Below are 16,655 nucleotides of genomic sequence, written 5' to 3'. Positions count from 1 at the left end.
TCGTGGCCCGTTAAAGGCACCTTATCATGTGCGATCTTAATGTGGACACATGAGACCATCTCAATGCGGATCCGATCGTCATAGGAAGCCCCCAGCACCTTTCTCTCTCGAGCTATTTCTGAACTGCAACATCGAGAAAACTGCGACTCGCCTTATCAAACTTAGGAAAGAAAGGAAAAAAGGTGGCTCCCATCCCTGCCGCTGTACGAAATTATTAATTTCTTACCCGCACGCCAGTCGGCTCGCCCCCGTTTTCAGCGCCGTGACGGGAGGGGGGACTCGGACTCCGTCCGTGCGCCTCTGCGCATGCGCCGCGCAGCCCTCTGCCGGAGGCGGCCGCCGCCGCTCCGCCGCCCTCTAACAGGTATAAGGATTAACTAATTACCCGCATCAGAAGCATCTTGAAAACCAACAAATGTCCGAAAGAAGCTCTTACTGGGGTAATCGGTGTCTTAAAAATCATTAGTATTGATATATGGAGGTAGACTTTACTTTCTGTTTTGTTATTATCTGTGTTTAGCCTGGTGTTCAACTATTAACCTCGGAATGCCATGAGAAATGGGCTCAGGTTGATGTTTCTGCAGTTTACGAAAATCTTAGAAGATTAAAATCCCAAGTATTACTGCAAATATTTAAACACCCCTTTCAAGTTGCGTTATGTTTCAGCCGTTTTTGTTGTACAAACATCAGGATGTATTTGAATAAGTGCACAGTGATGCGTAACATTGGTTTTCAGTGAGACTGGGGTGTACAGTCCTAAATATTTGGTTTTGTTTCAGAGATTTCAGTCAGATAGGTCTAGCTGTAGATGACAGGAAGAGTCTATGGCTGTTGCATAGTTTCCTCATTTTGGCAGAGCAAACAGATCTGTGAATGTGCAAGAAAAGGTGAGAGAGTGAGGACAAGTGACTGAATTGGGATTATCTGTATGCCATATGGGTGGCACAGCAGTTCATTGGTTAGCAGTGTTGCCTCGCGCTGTCAGGGGATGCAGGTTTGAGTCCTGCCCCTGCGTTGTGTGTGCAGTTTACATGCTCCCTCCAAGTTTTGTGTCCCCCCTCAAAGTTAGCAGATTGCTATCCCTAAATTGCTTATAGTATGTCTATGTACACTGATCAGCCATAACATTAAAACAAGGCTGCCATTATGTATTAGACAAGTGAAGAGTCAGTTCCTGAAGTTGACGTGATGGAAGCAATGAAGCTTATAAACCTTTTCAATTGGGGGGGGAGAGCCAGACTGGGGTCAGTTGTTCTATTAGGGGGGGCAGATGCATTTGACCTTAATGTCCTCCAAGTATTACTTGATTGCCAGCATTAAGAAGCAAAAGACAATTTTGAAAATCGATGTTATTTATTCGATGATTTGCAGTCACATTTTACAGTTTCTACAAATATGTAACTCACTCTGATTTCTTGATTTTACTCTCTTGCTTCCACAAGCTTGATTATTTTTTTCTGTCATTTAACTTTGCTTTTCACCAACTGCAGCGACTCGACCACCCGGCGCAGCCACGTTAAGAGTCCGTCAAATCTGCTTACGCTTGTTTCGCCTGTTCCCAGTGCACTAAATTTTAGCCCACATATATAACTGTAAATAATAATAATTGTAATAATGACAATGTATTTATTTCAGACCCTAGCAGCATACATACCTAGGTGGGCCATGGCAGGGGCGGGGGACACTGGCTCCCCCAGCCCCCCCCCAAAAAAATTTGCCCCGATTTGAAGCAATAGCAATATAACTATGGTGAATTATATGGATCGCAGTGACTTTGCTTAGTGTCAGATTGTGATGGCTAGTCAGAGCGTCTCCAAAACAACAGGACTTTTGCAGTGTTCCCAGTTTGCAGTGGTCGTTACCTAACAAATGGGGTCCATTGGGAGGCCACCCAGTGAACAGGCGACGGGGTCATGGGCGCCCAAAGCTTACTGATGCACGGGGGGAGCAGAGACCCCCCATCTGGTCCGACGCACTATGGAAAGAAGGCAAGCTGGCAAAGGCAGTGTGATATTCCGGGTAATGTTCTACTGGGAGACCTTGTGTCCTGGCATTTTTGCTGACGTGACACATACTGCCTACCTAAGCAGTGTTACAGAGTAAATACACCCCTTCATGGCAATGGTATTTCGCAATGGCAGTGGCCTTCATCAGCAGCATAATGTGTCTTGTCACACTACAAAAAATGTTCAGAAATGGTTTGAGGAACATGATAAAAGAGTTCAAGGTGTTGACTTGGCTTCCAAATTCCCCAGATCTCAATCCGATTGAGCATCTGTAGGACGTGCTGGACAAACAAGTCAAATCCATGGAAGCCAAAACCTACAGGCTTTAATGGATCTGCCGCTAACGTCTTGGAGCCAGTACCGTAGGACATCTTCAGAGGTCTTGTGGCATCCATGACTTGACTGGTCAGGGCTGTTTTGTCAGCACAAAGGGGACCTACAACGTACAGTATTAGGTTTAATGTTATGGCTGATTGGTGAATGTGTCCTGCAGAGAATTGGTGACCTGTCCAGAGTGTCCCCTGTCTTGGCCCCTTTGTCACCTGGGACAGGCTTCAGCCCCCTGCAGCTATAAGTGGCTTGAACAGGGCGTGCAGCATGTCACACAGGGTTACTCAGTACAGGGTTACTCAGTACAGGGTTACTCAGTACAGGGTTACTCAGTACAGGGTTACTCAGTACAGGCATCACACAATCCCTCCCTAACGTTAATGACCAGTACAGAACTTGACAGTAAAGTCAGCGTCCATGTTCTGCACCATTAATCATTTATCCCAAAGGTATTTTCTCTTGGTCTCAACACTCACATATTTACCTTTTTATCTGAAATGTGTAATTATTGTTCTGGAATGATTGAAATGGTCATACATGGGCGCGTAGCGAGAAATTCTGGGCCCTCTGATGAAATGCCTCCTTGGGCACCCGTACCCAATAAAATTCATGCCTTTTTGTATTCAAGGGTCCCAACCTGTAAAGAACTGGGCTCCCAGGTGTCATTGGGTAATTTAGTCAGATAGGTGCCTCTCGAGATTAGAATCCAGCCACTAAAGCCTATCCAAAACGTGTTTTTACATTGTAATCATAAAGAACATGAGATTAACATAGGCTTAGCCTTGGGACTGAATGGCACGCAGTGCATGTTAATGTGGTTATTATGTAACTCATTTTGGCTTTTCATGCCTCTGTCAGTGGAGCACAGAGGCTCAGTGGGCAGGTGGGGCCTCATCCTTCCAGGTTTTCGGGGTCTGCTTCCTCCCCCACTTGGTGCGTGTGGAGGCTGCATCCTCCCTCTGTGCTCCCAGGGTGCTCTGCTTTCCCGCTGCTGTCCGAAAGCATGCAGTCGAGTGAATTGGTGTCCCCGAATGATTGTATTTGTACTGAGTGTCCCCAACCTCGCACTTCCTGGACGACGCTTCAGGCGCAGTGTGACCGTGTTCTGGATTCGGGAAAAATGGATGATTCCAGTAGCGCATGTCGTTATACGATGTGCAGCATCGCTGGGATTCAGGGTTTAATCCTCCATTGTGTCAGTAGACAGGACTCACTGGAATGAACCTTTTACTGCCATTGGCACAGGCACATTGGAATGATTCTTTTCACATATTGCACCTTGCTCTCCTTTGAGACATAACCTCACATATATATACAGCCGAGAGTGATGCTTGGGGTCTGACCGTAGGGTCAAGCATTTATCTGGTGCCCCGGAGCATTTTTTAGGGAGAGTGGGGGTTAAGGGCCGCGCTCAAGGGCCCAGCGGCAATAAGACCATACTGCTGAGGCTGGGATTTGAACCAGCGACCTTCCGATCAGAGGCCAAACCCGCTGAGCCACACTGTGGCCCATAAACACAGTAAACAACCTATTGCTATGCAGTACTACAGCAGCATTCCTATCGTGTCCATACTGGGCGTGTTCGCACCGACTAAATGCCACCCAGCCCGATTAGCTGACGTGGTTGAATGCTCTCCACCGGTTGATAACACCCCCTGCTTCTTCCCACCCTCCGAATGGCTGCTGGCCACCCCCCGCCCTGTCCCCGGTTCCCCCTGACGCTGACCGGACCATCCCCATGGTGGTTCTGATTACAGCTGCTCTCTCCGGTGATCCACTGGGCGCTCCTTCAAACGCCGGTCCACGGTTAACCGAGCAACCGCCCCCCGCCCCCCCGCCGGCCGTCCTCTGCTCACAACGTGTAATTTTCTGCCCCTTCACTCTCGTGTGTGATCTTAAGCGGACAGAAAGGGGACGAGGGACGGTGCGAGATGCCCGCGGCGCTTCCAGCCAAGCGTGTTTTTCTAATGTAATAACCGCCCCCCCCCACGTCTGGGCAGAATCCACATAATAGCGCACGGTTTAGGCTACAGTGAGACAAGCAGATAACAAAGGGGTAATGAAATAAAGCCAAATGCATCACAACCTAAACCGTGATTATTAGAAATTCTCTCTCTGATTTATCCTGCAGGTTTTATGTGGTAATTTCTTTTTATGCGCGTACCGTACAAAGAAATGCCACCAGAACTTTGAATACTTTTTTTCCTGATTGTTGTTGCTCCCTTGAAGCTCTATAGCAAATTGCTTTTAGAGTAAAACAGAGACCATGCAGCAGAGAGTGAGTGTCAGGATTACAGCCCATCCTCTGAGTCATTCTGTGCTCTGGTTTAGTTTCCCCCCAGAGCAATCGTACAGCTGCCTGGGGTGAGATGGGGTGTGTGTGTGTGTGTGTGTGTGTGTGTGTGTGTGTGTTTATTAGGGGTGTCTCTACAATTTGGTGTGTGTCACGGTTTGTGGACCACAGTAACGGTTCGGTTTCGATAACTGTATTTAAAAAGAAAATGAAAACACATAACCCTCTAATTAAACAATGAGGTCTTTATTTTTCCATAGAACAATTCTCTATTTAGAAGAACAACAGCATGTCACACACACACACACACACACACACACACACATATACAGCGACAATCAAAATTAGAGAACAAGAGACGTTTTTGTAATATACCAAATTCAAAGTTATTCTAACATGAATAGAAGAGATGCATTTTAATCATATTTCACCAGTGAAAGCAATGCCACATCACAAAATAAATGATCCAATAATAACAATAAATGCGATCAAAATTAGACAACGGTTACATTATTTTTTGTAGAAGAAGCCTACAAATCAATTCTGTCAACTTTTTTGATGATTACAACTTTGAGAAATGAATAAGTAGCTTAGAGGCCCTTGCGTTCACTGCCTGGCACGTCGACGCCCACGAGACATTTCTCACACTGCTCTGACTTGATTTTGTTCCACTCATCTTCCAGTTTCTTCCATAATTTGGTAACTGTAGCGGGTTTGTTTGCCATAATTTTGTCGCCAGTAACCTTTCAGGGATTCTTGATAGGGTTCAGATCAGGACTCTGGGTCTGGCCATTTTATCACCTTGATGTTCTCAGCTTTGAGGAAACGCTTCACCCCTTTGGCAGTGCGGTGAGGGGCATCGTCTTGGATAAATATGACTGGCTGACTGGGTGACGCTCATGGGGAAGGAACTGCATGCTGCTGTAGGAGGTTCTGATGCTCGTTAGCATTCACCTTAGCATGTAGCCGTATGAGCGGCCCGACTACTCTTCCAGTGACGTACCCACACCATGACTCTTACCCCTCCCACCTTTTCTCACTTCTTCACACATTCTTGGTGGATTCTTTCCTCGATTCAGTGCCACTGATAATGTTTCTCATCTTAACCGATTAAATTCAATTTTCTTTCATCACTGAAATTAGCTTTGGACCAGTTCTCCTCTGTCCACACAACACGCTCTTACTGGATTGTAATAATTTTACACCCAAAACCATTTATGTATGTGATCACTGTTAGCCACCACATGCAAAACAGCTAACCAAGCTTTCAAAATGATTTTAAAACATCTTCCATAAATTGCAGCGATACAGCATTGTTGTGTTTTTCTGTGCACGGAACATGATGTGGTTGTTCTCGTGTTGCCATTTTGCTGTTTTGTGTTATACAGTGCTACGTGTGACTTTTTTGTTTGCTATTGTACTTTGTCTTGAGATCTGAAAAATACGTGCGAGTGCTCCCTCTCAACAGTGCAGGTTACATACTGTAATATGGAGCTTTGCAAAGTTGAGACGGGTGTTTTTCACATGAATAAGTATGAGTTTGCTAAAGAAGAATGATCGGTCAGTGATAATGAGACAAAGTGGGATCCGACTATCATTCAGAACTGTGGAGCTCAGGAGCGTACTCACACTGACATTTTGACAATATATCAGAGCATTTTGACTCTCATGGATAAAACGATGCTGACTGAATTCATTGGTGGAATTCTTGAGACATGAGTTAATTGTCTTGGGTAAGTTACAGGATTTTGTAGCAAAACCATAGTGTTGTGTTATATTCATTTTGAGAAATGCTCTTTTAGTCTTGAGAAGAAATGTGCCAATAAAATTGAGGAAAACTGTAATTAATGAATTAAATTGGTTAAATGTCTCAGTGAGATACTGATTAGCCATATAAGGTGTGCTAGTGGTCCAGTAAAAAACACGTGGGCTTATGGGGCGGCTGCTGCAAGTGCTGGGGTGACTTTAGGGCAGCTTTCAGAGTGGCTTTGCTGGCGCACTTTGACAGACATAATTACATAGTTTTACACCAAGATGATGATAATTTAAACATACTTTTTTTGTAATGCCTAAATCTTTTCCATAGTAGTGGGTCTGGAGCTTATCCTATACAGGATAGCGTCCAGGCAGGGGGAAGCCCATGCAGTACAAGGAGATCATGGAATAAGATTCAAGCCCCCATCCCTGGAAGTGTGAAGCAGCACTGGATCCCACTACGCCACCCTCTGTTTGCTGTGGTGCTACACAAAGCAGCATAACAGTATAAAATAATACATTAGCAATCTGATTAAGCTGCCTGCAGGTGATTAAGCTGTTTGCCGTTTAATCCCATGCAGATTCCAGGGTGGTCTGTCCCCTTTCCCACGTCACCTTGCAGCTGTCCTGCTGCTTTTTGGCGATGGACATTAATGGCGGTTGGCACAAAGGCAGCTCCTTGTGTTTTATGGCTCTCGTGTCCCCCACATGTTCCCCAGTTGCTGGAAGAGTACAGCATGACTCTCGATCCACTTGACCTGACTGGTGGATCAGCTTCCCTAAGGAGTCCTCAAAGGATTGAGAGGACAGATCTTATGGAGTCCTCTGTAGGTTTGACTGGGCGTCTAATTAATCAAATAGTGTTTAAACCGTATACAGAAGCCTTTCGGGATACGGGTCCTAAAGAAAGGATTCGCCTCCAAATATAAATCAATCTGAACTATAGACATTCTACCAGAATTCTCTGCTCTGGAACATCACCCCACACTTTCTTGCCTGTTGAATAATGATCTCCAAATCTGCCTGGATTGGGTCAGAAAATCAGTCCATTACTCTTCACTCTCTTTATGCATGAGAAATAAATTTAGATACTGTAAGGTACATTGAATCCAAGCTTGGATGTCACAAGGACTATTTTTTTACTGCCCGAATTTGAATTAGTGTAACAGGTTCCAACATATGCTTGGCTTCTAGGACATGGAAAAGGTTCAGATTATGCTACCTGTGGTTGGTGAGATGGACAGTTCTGGGCAGTGAGCACTTTCAAACGGAGATGTAACGATGGTGAACTCGAGTGAACTCCCATCGCCCGGGAACCTCTGATAGCATTTCCCAGCCTGAGTGTTTTGCTTTGGTTTGCACTTCAGATATTGCTCCATTTCTGATCATATCACATCTGCTATGAAAACATACTGATTTGCCATCAGCAACATTTTCGCATTATATGCACGAGAACTGCCACATAATAGTATTTGCAGACCTTAGTAATATGATAATACGCTCTGAATTGAATTCTTCTCCGCTACCGTAAATATACCGCCCATTTTGCTAATCTGAGGAATATAGCCTTGCTAAAAAGGCCTGCAATACTGATACATCACAGCAGAGCAGCATTTTTTGTACTATAATTCAACACAGTGCATAAATGATTCATTATAATTAGCAAAGCCATTTGCTCAGACTGAACATCTGCAGAAAAAGCACTAAGGGGATAATGGAAAAGTTGAAAATATACCTAATGGGTGAGGAAATGCAGAGCAGGACAGGATTCCAACAGCCAGCACTGCAAGTGTGAGGTAGCAGTGTTACTGCACCACTGCACCACTGCACCATCCTCTGTTGGGTGTGTTATTACAGGAAGCAGTGCAGCCTGTGTCAGAGGTCTGACTAACCCTCATGCAGGATTGCTGCACTGGGTGCTGAGGCTCTGCTGCTGAACCTGAGCTGTCTGTCACCCTGCAGCTGTCCTGCTGCCTTTTGGACGGTAGCAGTTGGCACAAAGGCAGCATTTTGCGTTTTATGACACTTCGGTCTGCCTCGTGTTTTCCTCAGGGTCCTCTTCCTCAGAAACCTTCGGGATTCCCCTACAAATAATTTAATGCAAACTGTAATGAAGGCCAGAATTATGTGTGTGATTTTTTAAATCAAAAGGCTGAGTTTTTCAAAAAGCAGACAGACAAGAGGACATAGTCATTGCTGAGGGGAGCGGCACAGACGTGTGCTGGGCACACGACCTCGATGTCGAAGGATCAAACCACCCTCTGCTAACCTTGGGGGTTGCTGTGTGGCTCAAGGGGCTAAGCCTCTCTTCCTTTGATTGGAACTGCAGCAGTCCAAGCACGGTATTGGCAGAATAGTCACATGCCTGGGGGCCTTGAGCGAAGCCCTTAAACCCCCTTCCCTGGGTGCCACAAGGTGGCTGCCCCTTTGCTCTGACCCCTGAGCTTGCTCTGACCTGTACGGGGAAAAGTAAATTTCCCAACAGGGATTAATAACGAATCACTATTCTATTCGATTTATGCCCCGCCTCCAGATGCGTTCTACATTTATGCCCCGCCTCCACTTATTCAGATGCGTTCTAGGGTCCATTTTCTTCTAAATACAGCAGTAACAGGATAGCATCAGAGAGGAATACACCAAGCATCAGCATAGGACACAGTTTGATATTGCGGAGGGCACAACTTAATAATTTAATTTGGGGATGAATGATTCCAAATGTAATACTGGGTGGTACCATGCCCCCCCTGGTTCCTATGCTACTGGCACCAAGGGCTCCTCTGCTGTCTGACCACAAACGCTTCAGAGGCTCTTTGAGATGTTTGGGTTTTTACTTAGATGCCTGTTTCGACCGGGGTAAGATAGGGCTGGACAATAATTCGATATCAATATATATCGCGATAGAATTTTTTTCAATAACGGTGATATGATTTTTAAACACATTTCCGATATTTCGATATACATTTGAATATATATATATATATATATATATATATATATATATATATATATATATATATACATACACATACACTCAAACCCACTTATCTCATCCTCGGTTAACTCGCCAACCCTATTAAGTCGACGTTTTTGAAGTGGAACCGCCAAATTCCCTCTTTGTCTTAGCATTTCCTCATCGGTTATGTCGATTCTTTTATGTCACCGAACTCTAATATCTCGAGCACAAAAGAGGGCCAAAATCGCCACTTAACATCGATTATCTCGATCCCCGTGACGATTCGCTGGCTTTTAAAAATGTATCACAAGTGCTAAACAGCGCGTATTCAAATCGCATTCGCATGGTAATTTGCTGAACAACGCAGCTGTGAAACGCGATCCAGGTAAAACTTTTTTAGACAGCATAAATAATATTGAAGCATTTGTTTTCAAGCAGACTGTCAAAGGCAAAAGCAACAAAGCATTTTAGACTTTGTAAAGAAACCATAGTAACCGCGTGTATGATACTTTTCAGAGCTGTGTCAGAGCGAAATGACTCGTGAATTTAATTTTGTTACACCCCGCAGGTTTTTTGTGATTTTGTGAGCGATCTTTGTGTTTTCAATCAATGTTGGAGAATATAATTAAAGGTTTGTATCGAGAAACGACGGTGGTTTTTATTGTATACTGGTAAATCTCTGCTGTTAGTTGGTGCACATATGCCTTTTGTTAGCCAACATGTATGTCGGGGCCGGCTGTACGCTGGGGCAAGAGGGGGCAACACCCCCTTAAGCAAACGTCCTGCCCCCTTAAATCAAACTTTTAGAAGTTGAGGAAGAAAATAATAATTACCCACAAACTGAATATGGACAAGATTTACTACAGTAGCTGAAAAATCCACTGAAAAAGGCACAAACGAGATGATAAGTTTCACTTCTTGTTCGCTCTTTCCCACCGCGTTCTATTTGTGCGCGGGCTCACGCGGCACTCGGCAGAGATCCCCCATTCACCCTCCCCCCAGCTAAACATCCAATCACTGTTAGTATGCAAATGAGACAGTTTCTCAGTAGGCAGGGCAGAGCGAAATGAGCCGCGTGATTGCGGGAGGTTTAGAGGAAGCAGCAATCTCTCTCGTCACAATCATAGCGACTCGTGAGATCATGGTTCGAATTATTTTTGTCTATTTGGGGGGGTCTTGATCGGGGGGTACTGTACCCCCCAGTACCCCCCGATCAAGACCCCCTCCCAAATAGACAAAAATAGCAGTTTGGGGGGGGGGTCTTAACATTTTTCTTTAAAAAAAAAAAAAACTCACCTTGTAGGAAAATTTTATGTGAAACGATTTCAGACACCCCTAGTGTGGACCGTACCATTTTAACCACCTCGGCGCTAGAAGCAGCTTAGCCAGACGGTTACGTCATTCATTCTCATTGAGCGACTTGTTCGTTGTGATTTCAAGATTTCAAGATTCTTTATTTGTCACATACATAGTTATAACAAGTACAAAATGTAGTGAAATGAACCCTGACCGATCCTATTTTTCAGTTTTATATTTCAAGACTCTGTGAATTGATTTTTTCTTTTTCATAACTTAGAATACCCTTTTTAGTTTTGGTAATATTGGCAATAGTGAAAAGTGTTTTGTTGGGTTCAAATATGTTTGATATAGGTCATCCAATTAAGGTAAATGTCATGTTTTTACTTGTTTTAATCTGATGAGGAATATTTTATTTTATTTTTTGTTGTTTTACTTTTCAGTTTTCCCCCTGAGGGATTGCCACCTTATGTGGTCAGGGGGTTTGCGTGCCTCAGTGACCCTAAGAGCTACACCAGCAGAAGCTTAGCCTTCAGGTGGGACACCCAAGTTGGACAGGTTTTAGGGTAGAGGCCTGACAAAGTGCAATCCAATTACATGACAAAAACAGTTATCCAGAGCACCACCCCAACCCTTTCCCGCCTTTGTCACCACCATGTGCCCCCTTCACATTTCTGTCTGCCCCCTCATATATGCATGTCTAGAACCCGCCCTGATGTATGTACATATTTATAGCATGCCGATCGCGTCAAACAAATCGCGGCAATGCCAAAAACACCAAAAACCCGTACATGTACATTCTCAGTTATTAACGCACATAAATAAATTTCAAGCACATGTTAATATATTGCTGCCATATTGGTTTTCAGTTATATCGGTTATCTCAACACTTTTTGGCAACCCCCTAGGCCAGCAACATAACCGGGTTCGATTGTATATGAACAATCAACCTGTTCTAGTTTAAATGGAAATATATTATTGTTAATAAGCTGAGTCTGAGAGTTTTATTTATTTGATAGTTTATTTCACATTTCTTGTTTGTAAAGGCTAAATACAAATAAAAAGTGAACCTTATTTTTTTTGTACTGTTTTTATTTAAAAAAAATATATATCATTTTAATAGGAGGAGCCTGGAGGTATTATAGACTTTGTAAATTCAGTTTGCAGACATCCATTGTGTGTGTCCTCGGCAGTTTTTTCCTGAGGCTTTTTAATATTGTCCATATCGATATCGGAATTATATCGTATCGACCAAAATTAAGAAATATATCGTGATATAATTTTTTGCCATATCGTCCAGTCCTAGGGTAAGAGCACACAGCCCTGCCCATCTCAAACTTCTCTTCAGAAATCCCAGCCATCTTGAGAGCTGGTGTTTTTTCGGCAACATATCAAGGAGGACGCGCCGTTTGAGAAAGATGCAGTTTTATTAATGGAATACCTTAGTCTTTTCTTTTCGGTGTCCTCCCCTGCCTGTGTCGAAATTGTACCCATTTTGGACGAATGTTTCATTCTCGTCGCCTGTCACGACGCTCTGCCCTCATGGAGCTAATGAACAGAAGAGGAGAAAACACTCCCACACCGGGCTCCGGGACTGGCGCGAAAGTGCTGAGCCCAGACTTTTAATGGCAGAGAAATAATAGGTATTCTGTCAGCGTTGCTGTCAGGCCCCACAGAGGCTGTGTTCCCTGAGGAGGGGGTGGAGATGCACCACCGCCCGGTTGGCTCTCCGCTTGGCACGACTTCATTGCTCTTTCACAAGCAGTCTGTCAAGGGAAGAGGTTCACGATTTTCTGCAGAGGAACCAGGAGAGCCGGGGGAGGAGTCTTGCAGAGAGGGTAACTGGAGCCAGGGCTTCCAGAACATTCTCTACACTGGGGGTCCCCAATTATTTTTCCCTGTGGGCCAAATTCTATTAATGACACAAAGCCAAGGGTCACCGCCCCCAATATTGTTCTGTTATACTGGTTTAAGTCGATAAAATTTACTGGGGTGGGGGTTGGGGGGTGCAGAAAATAAAATTTGCCAAGCTGGCTGGCAGATCGATCGTCCAGTTTTCCTGATTTTGTCTGATGGTGATTCAAGGTCTCAAGGGTTATTTTCACTTACAAGGTGTACAGTCAGGATATTACCTGCAGTGAAAAAAGGTGGTCACTCTGCTATAATAAAAATATATAAATGTATGTTTACATACTCACTGGCCACTTTAATAGGTACACCTTGCTAGTACTGGTTTGGACCCCCTTTTGCCTTCAGATCTGCCTTAATTCTTCATGACATAGATTCAACAAGGTGCCTGAACATTCTTCGGAGACTTTGCTCCATGTTGACATGATGGCATCACGCAGCTGCTGCAGATTTGTCGGCTGCACCTTGATGATGCAAATCTCCCGTTCCACCACATCCCATAGGTGCTCTGCTGGATTGAGATCTGATGACTGTGGAGGCTATTTGAGTACAGTGAGCTCACTTAAACAAACCAGTCTGAGATGATATGAGCTTTGTGACATTGTGTGTTATCCTGCAGGAAGTAGCCATTAGAAGCTGGATATACTGTGGTCATAAAGGGATGGACATGGTCAGCAACCATACTCAGGTAGACGGTGGCATTTAAACGATGCTCAGTGGGTACTAAGGGGCCCAAAGTGTGCCAAGAAAATACCCCCCACACCATTACACCACCAGCAGCCTGACTTCTTCATACAAAACAGGATGGATCCATGATTTCATGCTGTTTATGGCAAATTCTGACCATAACATCTGAATGTTGCAGCAGAATTGAGACTCTTCTAGTCAGGCAACGTTTTTCCAATCTTCTATTGTCCAATTTTGGTGAGCCCATGTCCACTGTTGCCTCAGCTTCCTTTTTTAGCTGACATAAGTGGCACCTGGTGTGATCTTCTGCTGCTATAGCCCATCTTCAAGGTTTGATGTGTTGTGCATTCAGGGATGCTCTTCTGAATACCTGGGTTGTAACGAGTGGTTATTTGAGTTACTGTTGCCTCTCTATCAGCTTGAATGAGTCTGGCCATTCTTCTCTGACCTCTGTCATCAACAAGGCATTTTGCCCAGCAAACCAGCACTCACTGGATGTTTTTTCTTTTTCGGCCCATTGTCTGTAAAGAGATCCCTAGAGTTCTGTGTAAAAAATCCCAGTAGATCGGGAGTTTCTGAAATACTCATACCAGCCCATCTGGCACCAACAGCCATGTCACATTCAAAGTCACTTGAATGACCTTTCTTCCATATTCTGGTGTTTGTTGTGAACATTAACTGAAGCTCCTGAGCTCTATCTGCATGATTTTATATATTGTGCTGCTGACATATAATTGGCTGATTAGATATTTGCTTTAAAGTGCAGTTGAACAAATGTACCTAATAAAGTGGTCAGTTTGTGTGTGTGTCTGTGGATTATGCTTATATTACATTGTGGGGACCAGGTGTTCCCCACAATGTCATAAAATCCTGTTATTTTTCAGGTCCCCAAGAAGATCTGTGAATGCAATGAAAAAACTAAAAATGCCAATAGTCTTAATTGTAATTTGTTTGGTTACTTATGGTTAAGGTTATGATGTTGGGATCACGTTTTCCCCATAGAAAGTAATGGAGAGTCCCCTCAAACATATATGGACAGCCATGGAAAAAATTAAGAGACCACTCTATATTGTTAAGCAAATCTACATTTTTAAATCCTGGCTTAATCATAGTTCTGCTGGCAGAAGGCTACACTGAGCAGCAGGATGTTTCCAGGTTCAAGACAACAGCACATAAGGTGGAGCAGGAGACACTGGGAATGACCAGAAACCAGCCAGACAAAGGGCAGAAGCAACGTTCTGATGCCAGAGATGACCGACAACTTATCCAACAGTTTCTCATGAATCATAGGATGACATCAAGTGACCTTCAACAGGAATGGGAAACATTAAGTGCAGGTGTGAAGTGCACTGCTAGGACAGGATCGTATATATACACACACTGCTGGGAGTGATGTGTTTCGTATGGGCCAAACATTTGACTAACAGGCCAGATTTAGCGTGCAGGCCCCCTGTTGGGGATCCCTGCTCTATAATAACCAGTCATTGAGATGGAACTCTTAGCGGACCAGTTGAAAATGGTAGTGGCTGGAATCAGCAGCTGGCTAATACTACCTCACACTAATCTCATTTCATCTAGCCTGAGAACTCGGGAATCAGGGACGGACAGGAGGAGCAAATGACCCTTTTCAATAACATTAAAATGAAGCCTAAGAAAACATTAAGAGGCACGGTCGATGGTCAGTGGTATTTCAGTACGTTAGACTGTAGCAACATGGGAAAATGGAGACATAAATATATATTCCTGTCTTACCAACAAGGGTTCCAAAAGGATTTTTTTGGGATCAATGAGGTTCTAGCAAGGAGGGTTCTTCATTAACAAGTCAAAAAACCCTATACAGTTCTACTTAAAAACTTATACAACTGTAAAAAACTTTCTACTGTAAGTACTTGCATTTACATCTATAGAGACTCTAAAATAGATGTACATAGATTCCCATTCTAAATATGTTTACATAGTTATATAACGTCATATTGGTCTCTGTGGACAACAGTATGCTGAGGAAAGATAGCATTACCTATAAGAAGTATACACAACAAATAAAACACATACTGAGGTTTGTAATAAGTATTTTTATATCCTACTAGCTTTCTGAGGTACCATGTAGATCTACAGGTTTTTATGGCTTTGCACCTCACCCATGTTAATAATACTTCATTGTTCTGCATGGGAAATGAACACTGCAATGCAAGGGTGTAGATTTGGGTGTGGATGGTGGGGGCGTGTCCCTAACAACATTGTGGGAGTTCTCTGTGTTTTTATTGGGCTGGGGGTTTTTTATTGGTACCGATGCTGGAACCAAACCTACGCCTTTGCTGCAATGGCTTCAAGCATGTTTGAGGGGATCTTAAGTATAGGGGAGGATAAACTACCTGAGCCTGTAGGGATCACCATGATGCTATACTGATTAAGGTGGAAGATGGAATGATGGATGGATGGATGAAGTCATGCCTATATCCTGCTTTCTTACAGCCCTGTAGGTGTTCAGAGGTATTTGCAATTGTAAAATGCAAAGGCATTGTCAGTGTGCTTCAGGCATGACACCGTCTAACTCGCCCTCTGAAACTTTGTGTGATAGCCAGCCTTCAGCATCGATCCGGGATTTCCCCCCCACTGCACCCCGGCCCGGTTATTTACTCAGGCTTGCCAGCTATGACTTATCTGATCGCTTCTGGTGCCAGGAGCCCAAAGGATTATTTGCTTTTCAGCAAGAGGGGACAACAGCAGCCTTGCTGCAGATAAAGGCGGGCGACTACCCAAGGGCTGGGGAGGATTTGTTTCACTCGCAGGGGTATTTTTCAGGAACAGGAAGGGTCGCAGCACCCCCTCATGCAGCCTAATCCCCCCCCCCCCCCCCCGCCCACACAGGTTCTTTAACCACCATCATCCAGCAGAATACAATGTCCCCTGCTAGTGTTGGTACAGTAACACACCCAGGTGCCAGCTTTCTAAATAGTCACAAATAATCAATCCTACATACAGACCCTGACTGCCTACTGGACAGGAAAATAGCTATATTCCAGAGATTAAACCTATAATAATATCTAGTGGGACCAATTAATCACAGATTGAATCATTTGTAATTACTGGAAAAATTTTGCGGACTGCACCGTAATTTCTTGTGTATATATGTCACTTCGGCACGTGCTTCATCTTCTACATCTGCTGGTTATACAGTGTATGGCCAGTAGGTGGCAGTAGTAGTGTAGCTATCTGTTTTGTGTCTGAGCGGGAGAAACACCTGCCCCTAAACACATGCAGTTGAAATGAGGGGGGGAACGGCTGCTTTTCACTTTGATTGACTGTGAAAGATAAAAAGAGACACAAAAAGGAGGAAAGAAAATCAAAGGAAAAAACAAAAACTTTATTTTCAAAAGAAATCCATCTTTTTATTGGCAGTGTGGGGGGGGGGGGGGTGTATTCTGAA

The 16,655-nt window shown here is 44.0% G+C and overlaps 1 protein-coding gene across 3 annotated transcripts in view; it reads right to left on the bottom strand.

Moving 5' to 3' along the window:
• Positions 1-326, bottom strand: part of LOC111850092 (lethal(3)malignant brain tumor-like protein 4) — a 67,704-nt gene extending 67,378 nt beyond the window's left edge. For all 3 annotated transcript variants that reach the window (XM_023823606.2, XM_023823609.2, XM_023823610.2), the window contains exon 1: positions 227-326. The gene's annotated coding sequence lies outside the window, so the exon portion shown is untranslated. The remainder of the gene's footprint in view (positions 1-226) is intronic.
• Positions 327-16,655: the final 16,329 nt, after the last annotated feature.

The sequence above is a fragment of the Paramormyrops kingsleyae genome, chromosome 1 (genome assembly GCF_048594095.1).
Source record: "Paramormyrops kingsleyae isolate MSU_618 chromosome 1, PKINGS_0.4, whole genome shotgun sequence".
NCBI lineage: Eukaryota > Metazoa > Chordata > Actinopteri > Osteoglossiformes > Mormyridae > Paramormyrops > Paramormyrops kingsleyae.
Note: the sequence above shows the minus strand (reverse complement) of the source record. Positions and strands in the feature narration are given on the sequence as shown.